Source organism: Parasteatoda tepidariorum, chromosome 5 (assembly GCF_043381705.1).
Source record: "Parasteatoda tepidariorum isolate YZ-2023 chromosome 5, CAS_Ptep_4.0, whole genome shotgun sequence".
Classification (NCBI taxonomy): Eukaryota; Metazoa; Arthropoda; class Arachnida; order Araneae; family Theridiidae; genus Parasteatoda; species Parasteatoda tepidariorum.
The window spans coordinates 64,772,896-64,787,081 of NC_092208.1; the positions used below are offsets into that span (position 1 = coordinate 64,772,896).

Here is a 14,186-nt window from a genome sequence, read left to right on the forward strand (position 1 = left end):
GTTTTGAAGGTTTATAATATTCAAAACTTCGAGTCTCTCAATAATATTAATTTTAACAAGTACAATAGATTCAAACATATTCATTAAATTGTTATAACCAAAATACACTTTTAAACTTATGGAATCTGTTTGAAAGCTTAGACGAATAAGAAAAAACTCTAGCTTGATTTTGAAGGTAAATAATATTCATAGCTCCAATGCTTTTAACGTTATTAATTTTAATCAATACGATAGAATAATACAAATCAATACAAAACGTCTTGATTTAAACATCGTAACTAAATATATATATGTTTTATCATTAGAAGCTCTTTGAAAGTATAGGCAATGAAGAGAAAAACTTATTGGGTTTTGAAAGTTTATAGAATGCAAATCAATAATAACTGTTATTAATTTGAATAATACCATAACTTTTAATAGAATCAAATTTATTAAAATCTATTAATTCAAGCAAATTTAAATTGTAATAAGGGAATATACATTTTTAATTAATTTGGTATTCTTTGAAAGCAAGGATGGCCAATAGTAAAGCATCTTTTGTTTCGAAGGTTTAAAATATTGAAAGCTCCAACATTTTTAACATGATTAATTTTAATGAATACTATATATCAACATTTTTATTGAAATTTGATGATCAGATAAACGTTAAGAAACAATTAAAAGCTCTTTAGTAGTAAAATACTTAAATTTAAAGCAATTTTAAAGATTGATTATTTTATATACATTTCCAACATTATGCTGTTGGTCTCTAAGAGTTTTCCTTATGAAGAGCTATCCTTAGCCTCTATAATCGGCATTTATCTGTTGATTACCATACTTTTAGTTAGTTTATTAAATACTTCAAACGAATTCGAAGTTGGTACGAGTTATAAATAACGGTTGAAAACATTGGTCACAGCGTAAAAGTGAAACATGCTTCATATGTAGATAGTTTCCATGTAAAAATTTTATCTAGCCTTTCACACTAATGCAGCTTCTAAAAAACGCAAGGGTTTTGTATTTACTGAAACATTTTCAGAAATATGGCTCAATTAAAAAAAATTACTTGAACTTTCAACAGCTATCCTAAACACTTCATTATTACTCTTTGGATCATGCAAATTATAATACCCCACAAATATCAGGGGTCACAAATTCTCAAAAAAATAAATATATAAATAATTAAATAAAATAACTGAGCGATGTTCACTCACAGACTATGTGGTTTTGTGTCTGATTTTGTCTGATATTCTTTCATGGAGGATTAATACCATCTGTACATCTTTAAACTAGACACATTAAAAACAATACTGCTGAACACAAAATGTACACTGAATCTCTAAAATTTTGAAGGAATAGCATAACTCTCCTTCTATACTCATGTGTTACTTATTGATCCACTTACTGTAAAGGTACAACATATATCTCTCTTATATGTTGCGTATATTTAACATATATGTAAAAAATATATGTCTTTTATTTTGTATCTGTGTACCTTTTACATATGTATTTAAGTGATGCTATGTATTTATGTTTCCGACACCTTTGCATATTGATACTTAGATCCATTTTCAAAACCAACATACTGCACTGACAAAAGATGGACATAACTTAACCCAACAGTAATAAATAACTGTTAAATCACAACAATTATAAGATCGTAAATAGTTCCAAAAAAACTTTGTTTTATGAGATATAAGATCTTATAATAATGATGAAATACTAGTAACATAACCTTAATATCAGCTGTAAATCAAATTATAGATGTAAACCACATCAGATGATACGACAACTTCAAATTTTCTCTTAATGTTTCGCACATAATCCATATTAACCGCAAACAGTCGCGAGCTATCTTCTGGAAATTTGTGTCCTAAGTCTAAATCCGTGTTGCAACTTAAAGTAACGAATGACAACGGCTGCTGAAAATGGATGCAGGAAATGAAGTGCATGAAAATAATGCCCATGGAACAAAAACTCTCTGTGTACGTACCAAAAATTCAGCGCATGCGTACTTCTGCCTCGTGTACCACTGATAAAGAGCTTTGCTGTTGTAAAGGTACAGCGCTGCAAATTTTAAGCCTTTCAGTGGATAAAGACCTTTTTTTTTGTAACTTGTGACGTCAAAAGGTGGAAAAAGGCCCGATTTTTAAGCCTTCATTCTCCTAGCCTGCTTTCAATCATTGCCGGGCGAAGACAACTTCGAATCAAGTGGCGTGCTAAGTCAAGTGGCATTCAGGCGTGTGATGATTTCTTTTTGCGTCATGTAGTAATTTTTCGGTAATCCTTAGCTGGCTCTTAACATCAGGAAAAGTGTAAAATTGATAATCCATTTTTCAAGCTTATGACATCAGAAGATTGCTTTTCGACGCCTTTTTCCAGTTAGATTCTGTTTAATCTTCGCTGGCACCCTTGATGTTAATCAAGAAAATGGCGGAAAATGTTCTTATCAGAAAACTAATTGAGAAAACAAAAGACATTTGTGATCTAACTACTTTTAGAAAATGTGAAAAGTTACTCAAAAGTAGCATTGATTGGGCTCGCAAATAATAAGGAAAATAAATATTTATTGAATAAAACAATTTCCAATTAGACGGAAACAATTTTGACAAATTGTTCAATATTGTTGTATAGTGTTTAAATTTCATGAGAACTCAAAGGGTGAGATAATTTTCTTATTCACGCTATAATATATAGTTAAAAATCATTACTTGGTTTCTAGTATTATTTACTTAAACAGAATCTCCATTTTCGTTGACGGAAAATCTCCAAAAACAAAATCCTACCTAAACTATTAGCACTTGTTAAGCTGATAAGATTTTTTTATTTTATTTCCAATGAGCTGCACAATCGGTCTTGCCGATAAGCAGACCTAGTGCGTTCTTCAGAGGTGGTATCCACTCTTTCAGGACCACCACAATGAGTGAGATACCGTTGGTCATGTTAATTTGGACGTCCAGTTTCCACACTAGATGGCAGCACCGAGACTCTATTTGGATTCTAAAGTGCACTAGGAATTCCGGAAATGCCAAGAGCCAATAAGGCACTCCAGGGATCTTTTACATGCCGCATAATCATACGACATGGCAGCTGAGGATTTTCTGCATCCTGAAAATCCGGTGTCTGGGCCGGGGATCGAACCCGCAAACTTGGGCTCAGAAGGCCGACGACANTTATGCAGACTTATTAATTCACTGTCGCCTCTAATCGAAAACAAAAATCTATTTATAACTTTTTAGTCTAAATTTCCAACTGCTAAATGTTTCGGTTGCATGGTTGCAATCATTCTCATAAATTTGTTGGGGACTCGTGATCGCCAAGGTATTCTTTTAAACCCATATTGATATGCTAGTTGGCTTTGATTTGGCTATGATATATTATGATAAATCGCCAAATTATGGATCTCCTACCCATACTTTCTACATCCGTTGGGAATAATTATATGGACTTGAAATTCAAAATTTGTGGTGACTAGGAGTCCCCTTTGGGGGGTTCCTGTCCCAGTCATCCTAACGGTTCAAAAAGATATGCAATCGTAACAAAAATGTTGACAAAAACTTCTCAATGTGGAAGTTATATTTCCTTGATCCCTTCAAGGGATTTATTTTTGATAATTTGTAATTATCATGATGATTTGTATTGATGGCCATTCTCTATAATCTTCAAGAAATATTGCTTAATAAATTGGATTTTCAAATTCACGATTCATATTAATTTCCTCATTTTGTTTCATCCATTTACTTTTATTAATGGCCTAAATCAGTGGTCGGCAAAGTGCGGCTCTTTGGCTCCTTAAGTGCGGCTCTGGCACAAATATCCGAGGAAGGCGCAATAATATTTTCATTTAAAAAAAAACTTGGTAAGAAAAAAAATTACATCTTATTTAGATAAATTAAAATTCTTCTATAAATCGAGAACATGTATAATTTCTTGTTTAAGTTAAAAGATAGATCGGTAATTAAAATTTTATATTGTAGTAAAAATACGTAACGAACATCGAGTTAAAGTTTATTAGTTTTCGTAAACGTAAACACAAACCATGTACAAGCTACAGGCTGAAATTGTTCGTATGTTCTCGGCGTACTCCGGTGTGATACAAAGGTACCACAAGCATGCGCGGGAACAAATTGGCACCACAACACAAGTGGTCTGCTTTGAATGACCTGGAGAAGGAAGACATGATCATATTCAACGCTTGGAATAGTATTCCTGACTCTTACGATCAGCTGAAAAAGCTCGGGTTTGCTGTTCCTTCCCTTTTCGGTTCTACATATATGTATGCGAACAATCTTTTTCAAGCATGAGCATTATCAAGAGTAAACTGAGAAGTCCTCTTATTGATGAGAACTTGGAATCATGCCTAAAATTGAAAACAGCAGCATGCAAACTTGACTTACTCAAACTTTCCAAGGAGATGCAAGCACATTGTTCGCATTAATAAATATTTATTAAGCATGAAATTTAGTTTTATTTAGTGTACTACTTATTTAGTGTAATAAAAGTTTACTAAACAAGCAGATTTGGCTCCCACTTTGTTTTAAAAATTGTTGTAATGCTCATATTTGGCTCTTTGGCTAAAAAGTTTGCCGACCACTGGCCTAAATGAACATTCATGTACTACACTATACAACTATTGGCGGCTACTGACGGAGAAACAAAACTTCCGTCATAGCAATTTTGACAAATTGTTAAATATTGTTGTATAGTGTTTAAATTTCATGAGAACTCTAAGGGTGAGATAATTTTCTTAGGCACGCGATAATATATAGTTAAAAATTATTACTTGGTTTGTAGTATTATTTACTTAAACAGAATCTCCATTTTCATTGACGAAAAATCTCCAAAAACAAAATCCTCCCTAAACTATTAGCACTTGTTATGCTGATAAGATAATTAAATACGTTTTTATTTTCGCAAGTTCTAAGTTTTGTATTTAGTTCTAAGTTTTACATTTAGTTCAAAGTTCATAATCGAAATTGCACCTAATGCATATTTTTAGAATTTTAAATTAACGTTTAACAACACATGTTGTTGTTAATGGGAAAAATAAGTACCATTTTTGCCTATAAAGATATTTGAGCAAATTTGTTCTTTCAATAGCATTTAAATTCACTCGCGTCTTAGCTTAATGGTTTACATCATTAGTATAGTATTTTATTTTCCACCAAACTGCATTCAAATGAGTTTTTTAGAGGAAAAAAAATTCCATAGCGAAAAATATTTAATAATCGATTAAATTTCTTTAATAGTTGGTTTCACTCAAAAGGAAATAATTTGCCTAAAATAACTCTTTATTGATTTCAGAGACGTACTTATATACTAACCATTACAAATGCATATAAATCTTAAATCTTTAAATTTTACTTCAAAGCAATCGGTTTTATTTACCCGAAAACTAATTTTTACGCGAAGAACTATATTTTAAATTAGTTCTGAACTATTACTCAAATGAATTCTGGAATTTAATGTTTTTCCTCGAACTTTAAAAAACTCGTTAAGGTAATAATAAAAAACGCGATTCCATTAAATGCTTTCGTCTATAGAAATCGAATTCTTTTCGCACTCTTCTAGGAAATAACATATTTTCGGTCGAAGTCAATGAGTCATTACGAACTTAGATTTCAGCGGTATAATGGTTTTAAGCCTTTCGAAAGTCCATTAAGATGGTTTCGGCAATTAAATCTTCGTTCTCGAAAACTTGTTAATTAGATTGACACCTAGTGTCGATTTCATTTCAGAATATAACTTTTTTTAATGGAAAATATTTTTTTTTTCACATTTAACTTTTACTTTAGATGGAAATATTTTAAAATCTGTCTGTCTTAAATGCTAAATTATAATTTATATAAACTAATTAATATAAATTTTTATTTTAGATGGAAATATTTTAAAATCTGTATGTCTTAAATGCTAATTTATAATTTATATAAACTAACTTACATAAACTTTTATTTTAGATGGAAATATTTTAAAATCAGTATGTCTTAAATGCTAATTTATAATTTATAAACTGACTTATATAAATTTTTATTTTAGATGGAAAAATTTCAAAATCTGTATGTCTTAAATGTTAATTTATAATTTATATAAACTAAGATCAAGATATCTTTTGATTAAGATATAATATTTTTTATGATAATTATACAGGTGAACAAGTTTAAACTTTGTAAAATGAAACGCGCTTTATAAATAAATGTTTGAATTTATAATTTTTTTTAAAAAAAGTAAATGTATTTTTAGAAAAACAATTTATATTAGTTGGTTTTTTTAAATCATTTGCTGCAAAATAAAATTTATTTATATTTAAATACGAGATGCTGTGTAAGGTTCTGCTCAAAAGTTTCTTAAAGTTTAATTTTGTTAAATTTTGTAAAATGAAACGCGCTTTATAAATAGATGTTTGAATTTATAATTTCCTTTTAAGAAATTTAAATGTTTTTTGGAAAAATAATTTATATAAATTCATTTTTTTTAAAAATAATTTTTAAAGAAATAAATTTTTTTATATCTGAATACGAAATGTTGAGCAAGGTTCTTCTCAAAAGTTTAATTTTGTAAAATGAAGCACGCTTTATAAATATATGTTTCAATTTATAACTTTTTTTTAAAAAAAATAAATGTTTTTAGAAAAATAATTTATGTAAATTCGTTTCTTTAATTCATTTGCTAAAAAATTAAGTTTATTTATATTTAAATACGAAATGTTGTACAAGGTTCAATTAAAAATTTTCTTAAAATTTAATTTGTTTTCTGTAAGTTAATAATTTTACAAAAGATACAGTTGTATGACATTAGTAAAATGAGCAACAAAGCTGTGTGAGAATTTTGGCATTATAAAAATCAAATATAATTAGACTTTGCATATATGATGTAATCTTTTCTTTAAGTGGATGACTAACTTATTGTGGATTAATATCTATCTGCAAATCACATTGTTATGAATTTTCTTATTGAGTGAATAAGGCAATATTATGACGAATTTATTAAAACTATGCCAAATGCTTTTAGAGAGATTATGCCGCATATTTTTCATCACAAAATAGGCTAAATGAAAATAGACGCTGCAAATAAGTGAATCTTTTTATATCAAATTAGTTGGTTTACAATAAATCCTATAAGAATATGAAACAAATTGAATCTCTCAAAATTGTATTAAAGTAACTAGCCAATGCAAAGTTGTTGTTTGCTTTAGATATCTCCAAACAACTTTTTTCTGATTCTTGAATATTTTAACTATATTATTGTAATGCTCATTTTTTATGAATATGTAATTTTATGTTTCAAAGTCGAAGTTTAAAAAAACTAGTTTAACAAACAAAACAAAATTAAAGATATCAGTAAAATTAATATATTGAATTTATAATTATTAAATCTCTAAGCTTAGTGACATAGTTTTTCTGTTTATACGCCTAGAGATATTTTTAAAGGTATATGACTGTTTCTCTATAAATTGTGAATTTTAAAAAATCTAAAAAGGTTTCGGAAAAAAAGATGTAATTTCATGTTTTTAAATTTATTGGGTTTACTCTCATTAATAAGCAGATTTTATAAATTGATTATGGGAGTGCGCATTATTCGTAAAATCCATTTTTAACGTATTACGGTAATTTTACGGTCTTACGGTAATTCTTAATATAAGAATTTGATTTTGCGGTAATTTTTAATATAAAAATTAATTTAAAGCAGATGTTTTGTTCCTTTACATGTTCCGGTAAAAAGTAATTGTACGCTAAAATGTACCGGCCCCTGAGTGCGTGCACTTCTTACTGTAAATTCATTCGGAATTTTTTACAGGGTATAAATAAGTTTTGGGTTAACAGAAAAAAATACACATTAAAATAAACCAATTATCTCATAAATTAAACGGAGACTGCTTCGTCTGTTATTTGATTCAAGAACTTGGAAATCTCCAAAAATCATATGAATTATAAACTGATGAAATCAGCAAGCCTTGTTTTTCAACTGTTCAAAGTTGTTATCATTTAAAAAGTCAACCTTGATTGCATATTTGTTACGTTTAATGAGATTCTAAGCAAATTAATAGCTCGCACATTTTCTTTGAATTCAATATTACTGCCTTAAGACTATATAAATTTATTCGAAATACAAATTCTCTAACCCGTTCCTTTCAAATTAAGCAAATCACTGATATCCTCCCCCTCCCCCCTCCATAATTTACTCCAAAGCAGCGACAAAAGATTATCCATTACATATTTACCAAACTTAGTAGACATAGTGACAAAGTTCGTTACGTCTGCGTCTAAACTTCTCAAAGTCCAGCTTAGCAATCTTAGCTCAACATTTAAGTTACCATCAACCTTTAAAATGGAAAACTTCATGAACTGTATTTAAAGAACGCTCTGACGATCTCCCCAGAGCCGAAGAGTCAGTCTCTCGCGAAAATCCAGTTATTAACTTCGTCTTGGTCAGTGCACAAACACCCCTCTCATAGGCCCCTCACCCCCCTGACACCTCTGTAACCACTCCCTCAAACTAAAGCATCGCATCGTAATTAAATTCAACGACACCGGTGCCTTCTACTATCCACGTCATATTCAAAATTAATTATACCAGAGACAGTACTGCTTTCGGTTCGGCGAGTACTGTTTTAATATCTGATACGTCGACATTTGGTTGATAAAGCATTTGGCGCTTAATTGCCGTCCCATTTTTTCAACTTACAGAAGTGAGATAATATGCTATTCCTTTTTCTTTTCTCATTTTTTTAATTGTTGCAAAAGCAATTATGTTCCGTTTTGATTTCTTCTTATGAAAAATATTTTTTTGTAAAAATTAATGATAAAACATCTTTTTTACGTAACATATTAAACAAAGAATGATCTTTAATAATACTTTAAAAATTTATCATTTGTATGATAGTAATCAGAAAAAGTTTATGTAAAAATGTAGTAATTTCAAGTAGCTTTAGAATCCATAGGGATTTGAATGAAAATTTTTTCCCTAAACAACGCAGAATGTTCCCTAGTTAAAGCCAGGTGCAAAAGTAAATGCGCGTAAAAAGTAAAGTACCAGTGCGGTTTGACATTTTTCAAAGGAGAATCGGTATGGCAAATATCAATAATGCTAAACCCGATCTTTTTCGATGTACCTTTTCTAAGAAACTATTTATATCATTTTGAATTTTTTTTGGGGGGAATATAACAGTTGTATGCTGTGCTAATGTTTTAGCGTTAACAGGAATACTTTATGAGTTATGAAAAATTTTGCTCAAAAATGATGAAACCTTTTAAAAAAATTAACAGTTCTTAGTTTTTTTTAAATTTTTAAAAAAAATTCTACCAAACATATATTTACATTTGTCACAGAGTAAACAATATATATGTAAATACTTTGTGAAAAAAAACTTAAGTAATATCTGGTTTGAATGCTGAGAAAAGGAACATAAAAAATAGTTAGTTTTAGCATTATTGGTATCTGCCCTACCGACTAACCTTAAAGTGTTGCACTGATGTTCTAATGAGAAGCTATTTTAAATATCTCAGATTATAACACACAGACTCTTTCTGCAAGGCCTCAATTCAATTCTTATTTAATGATGTTTGAGAAAATTAAGTAATTACGTCAACAAAACAATGATCATTCTACAAATAAGAATAAAGTGCTAAAAAAATACCCTGAAAGGAAAAAGAAAAGAATTAGCCTGAAATTTCTTTGTAAATCAAACTATAGCAATATGATAACATTAAGGAGAATTCAATCTAGACTTAATTGAACAGCATCGGATAGAAATTAGGAATCATAAAATTGTTTAAAACAATTGACAGATATTTTTAAAATATTTTAAAATATATCTTTATTGCACAAACAAAATATACATACATAATTTTTTTTTAATGTTAAATTTTTGTTTCAGTGTAACGAACTTTTGTTTGCATAACATAGTAGCAATTTATTGACGATTGGATAGTAGCAATTAATTTATATTCTGAGTTTGGCAACATTGTTGTTTTCAGAGGCAAAATTAATTCATGAATGATGTGAATGTGAGTTTGGTGTTAAATTTTAGGATTAGAGGTGTTTAGATTTAACGCAAATGAAAGCCCGATTTCGTGTCAACTTGAGACAAAGTCTTCATTCAGATATTTATTTGGATTGTTCATCAACACATTTGGAAAGATATTTCACCACTGTTTTTAAAATATACAGTACATCAAAAAAAAAAAAAGTACGTACCACTCTGCGTAACTTTTGTTCTAATAATCAGATCATCACGTTCTATGACTCAATCTTATTGGTTTGAGAAGATGACCAAGATGATTAATCATTGCAGACGATATATTAGGTTACAAAATCAGGAACAAAAACATAGTTTCTCTGAAAAAAGGTGCCTTTTTTCAACGAATTTGGATATCTGACCACCAAAATATAGGGTTTATCCGCAATCCGGGAAATATGGTCAGGAAAGCTACTCTAAGTTTGGGCCCCTTAATGTTAATTTTACTTTTTTGCGTATTTCGCTATATTTCAAGAACTTTCTTAATGAATGTAACAAGCAAATTTTGCACACAATTATAAATAATTTTTTCAATGATAATTTCATATAAAAATAAATGTTAGCAAATATTTATTATTTTTTTATTATTTTATTCAATAATAATCGAACTACTAAATTTTGCTAAAATTCTTATGTCATTTTATGGTATGTAATTTTGTATGAAAAAATACAAAATGTTTTCAAAATTGAATGAACAGTTCCTGATAAATCGAATTTTAAATATTCGACTTTTTTAAAATTTCATTTCTCAGGAACTATTCAGCCGATTTTGCCAAGTTTTATATTTTGCCCAGTAAAGTTACGCACTTCAAAATGGCGTAAAAAATGTTATATCTTACAATTCAAAAATATTTGGACTATTATTGAATAAAACAATAAATATTTACCAACATTTAATTTCGCACAGAATCATCTTTGGTAAAAGAATTTTATAATTGTGTGCAAAGAATTTTAAATTCGCCAAAAAAGTTCCCGAAATATGGCGAAATACGCAAAAAGTAAAATTAACATTAAGGGGTCTAAACTTCGGACCTCTCTCCTAACTAAGGGGGCCATATTTTCTATCCCTAATAGCTTAAGGGTCAGAAATCTGAATTCGTTGAAGAAAATGAATGTTTATTCAGAGAAAGTGCATTTTTGTTTCTGATTTCCTTACTTAAAATATCGTCTGCACTAATTAATTGGTATATTAGAAACCACCCCCTCGAACGAACTATTAAGTTTGATCTTTAGGACCTGAAGATCCGATCAAAAGTTATTTAGGGTGGTTATTTTTTTGACACACTGAAAATTGCACAAAATGAGAACTAGACATCCCTGAATAACTTTTGATCAAATGATTGGATTTCCACGCTCAAGGACTCAATCGTAATACTTCGTGAAGGTTACCTCAAATATTTTAATTAGTTAGTGCAAACGACGTTTTGAATAGCTATATCAGGCACAACAATGCACTTTCTTCGAATAAATATTCACCTTTTTACGGATTTGAGATTTCTCACTCTCAAAATATATTAGATGTAGCCGCAATATCGTCCAATTGCTTGGTTAGGAGAGCAAACAAAAGTGTGAATCTTTTAATGTTAGTTCCACTGTATCGCGTATTCCGCTATATCTTAAGAGTTTTTTTAGTGAATGGAAAATAAAATTCCACACAATTATAAAATTCGCTTATACAAACATAATTTCATGTAAAAATTAACTTTAATAATTTTGTTTATTACTTTATGCAAGAGTAGTATAAAAAATTTAAACTGTAAGGTATACAAATTCTTACATCATTTAAACGAGTTTAATTTTATAGGACAAAATATAAAATTTGAATAGAATCATCGATAGAATAGTTTCTGAGAAATCGATTTTTAAATATATGACTTTTTCAAAATTCAATCTCTATATTTTCAAGATTGTGACTACCTCATATTTTTTGAGAGTGAGGGAAACAAAAAAGGCATGTTTATTCAGAGAAGGAATGTTTTTTCCCAGATTTCGTAACATACAATATTGTAACACCAATCAATTAACTAGTTTGAGGTCACACATTTGAATCATTATGACTGAGTCACAGTACTTGTAAATCTGGGAAAATTCCTTTTTTCCCGCACTCTACATGCTACAATGCAGTTCAGTTTGAATGTAGAGTTTATTTTTGAATGAAAGAAAAACCCGCATTCGACACAACTTTTTCAAACTTAATGACATTAGGACCTTAAAATAGCAAGAAAGCACGATAGAATATGATAAAAATCATGATCCTGTCATAAAACTCTATTTCTTAACATGAATATTGTCTTCACTAATTAATTAACGAATTTGACGTCACCTCTTCTAACTATTATGATTGAGTCGTAGTGCTTGAAAATCTGATCATTACGGGATCAAAAGTTATTATGGGTAATTTGCATTTATTTATTTTTTTGCACTTTAGATGCTAAATGTAGTTTGGTTTAAATGTAGAGTTTATTTCTGAATAAAAAAAAACAATATCGTTCGACTCAACTTCCTCAAACTTTATGGTATAACAAACTTAAAATAACAAGAACACTTCATAGAATGCGATAAAAATCGTGATCTTTGTAGTAAATAAAAGTAACAATGCTATTTTATGATTTTACATGCAAGGGGAATTGTATATCATTCGCTCGACTCTTGGTAGGCCATTTCTAATAAATTTTAGTTATTGTTCGCTGGAGCGAGCTTTTCATCATTCCGTACGCTTTAAAAACTTATCATCTTGATTATGTATTGATTAAAGTTTAAACAAAATCCCTATGCAAGAAGGTACTATTTTTATTTTTTAGTATAAAATACTCTTCTATATCAGTAACATGTTGGTGGTGTTTTGGTTTTTGCTGGAGATATTTCAAATTGTTTTAAGTCAGCTTTGTTTATCTAAGCTTGCAATGATCATATACTTAGCTACAGCCGAATTCTTCAGGAACATAATACACTCCTCAAAAGTGAAATTGAAGCACCAAGAAATAATGCACGTAGCGTCATGCAAATTTCAGGAGCGATAGTAGTGAGATGGATATGCAAATGATTAAATTTGCGCATGCATCTGATCACGTAGTACGCATATTCGGGCTATAAAGGCCAGCAACTTTCCCTTCTCATAAACGGCATCTAAGGTTTTGCGTAGCATTTACGACTTTCGAAAAAGCGTAGAAAATGCCTCTGAGACGTCGGCGAGCTCAATACCATCAGTTAACGACCAGGGAACGTGACCGTATTATCGAACTCCATGAACTTGGTTTGTCGCTGCGCGCAATAGCAACTTGTGTTGGGCACAACGTGAGTACCATCCAACGTTGTGTCACACGATGGATTCAGGAAGGTCTACGTGCACGCCGAAGAGCAAGTGGTGCGCACAGGTGCACGTCAGAGCGCACAGACCGGCGTATTTGCCAGTTGACTATTCGAGACCCTTTCTCCACGGCACGTGCCATCCGAAGCCGGTTGCCTTCAGGAGCAGGTGGATCTGTGTCCACCCAAACCATACGCAACAGATTGCATGAAGTACAGTTACGTGCACGGGTACCAGAAACGGGGCCTTCTCTGAGCCAGCTTGAATTTGCTACGCATGAACTGGTGGTTCTACCAAGGAAATCTTACACAATAATCAACTCTTACATAATAATCTTAAAACAACTCCTTGGCTTAATAGGAATGACTAGTTCCTTTCATTGAGACAATTGTACTAATTTTCATTTTTGCAGTACTTACTTAACATTTCGCAATTGCAACGCTATTTGTTGTGCAATATGGAAAATAATAATAACATTAACATTAACAAAACTAGAAAATTTTCGAATTTGGTGATTTTAAAGTTTATTTTGTTTAAGTGACTCATTAATAGAAGCATTCTCCTAACTCGCATGACCTTTCGCTAAAAAAATTAAGATCAAGCTTTAACTTATACAAGGGACTTTCATCGCGCGAATGGTTCTTAAATTATATATATGAGCTGTGTGTTTGAGAAGGAAGAATATATATTGCCCTGACTGCTTGTTAAAAAAATAAAATAATAACAATAATTGGATTGAGGTTAATTTTCGGGGACCTGGTATTAGTAATTGAGCGGCGAACTTATAAACTTCTTCTGCCTTTAGCTGGATTGTTCTCAAGTATTGAACTCAATCGGTTTCCAATTGTTTAGAATATTTCATACTTTACTATTTGATTGAAAATG

General features: G+C 30.2%; 1 protein-coding gene across 1 annotated transcript in view; it reads left to right on the forward strand.

Moving 5' to 3' along the window:
- The window catches only part of LOC107440160 (uncharacterized), a 136,653-nt gene that overhangs the window by 72,639 nt on the left and 49,828 nt on the right, over window positions 1-14,186 (forward strand). The gene's annotated exons all lie outside the window — the stretch shown is intronic.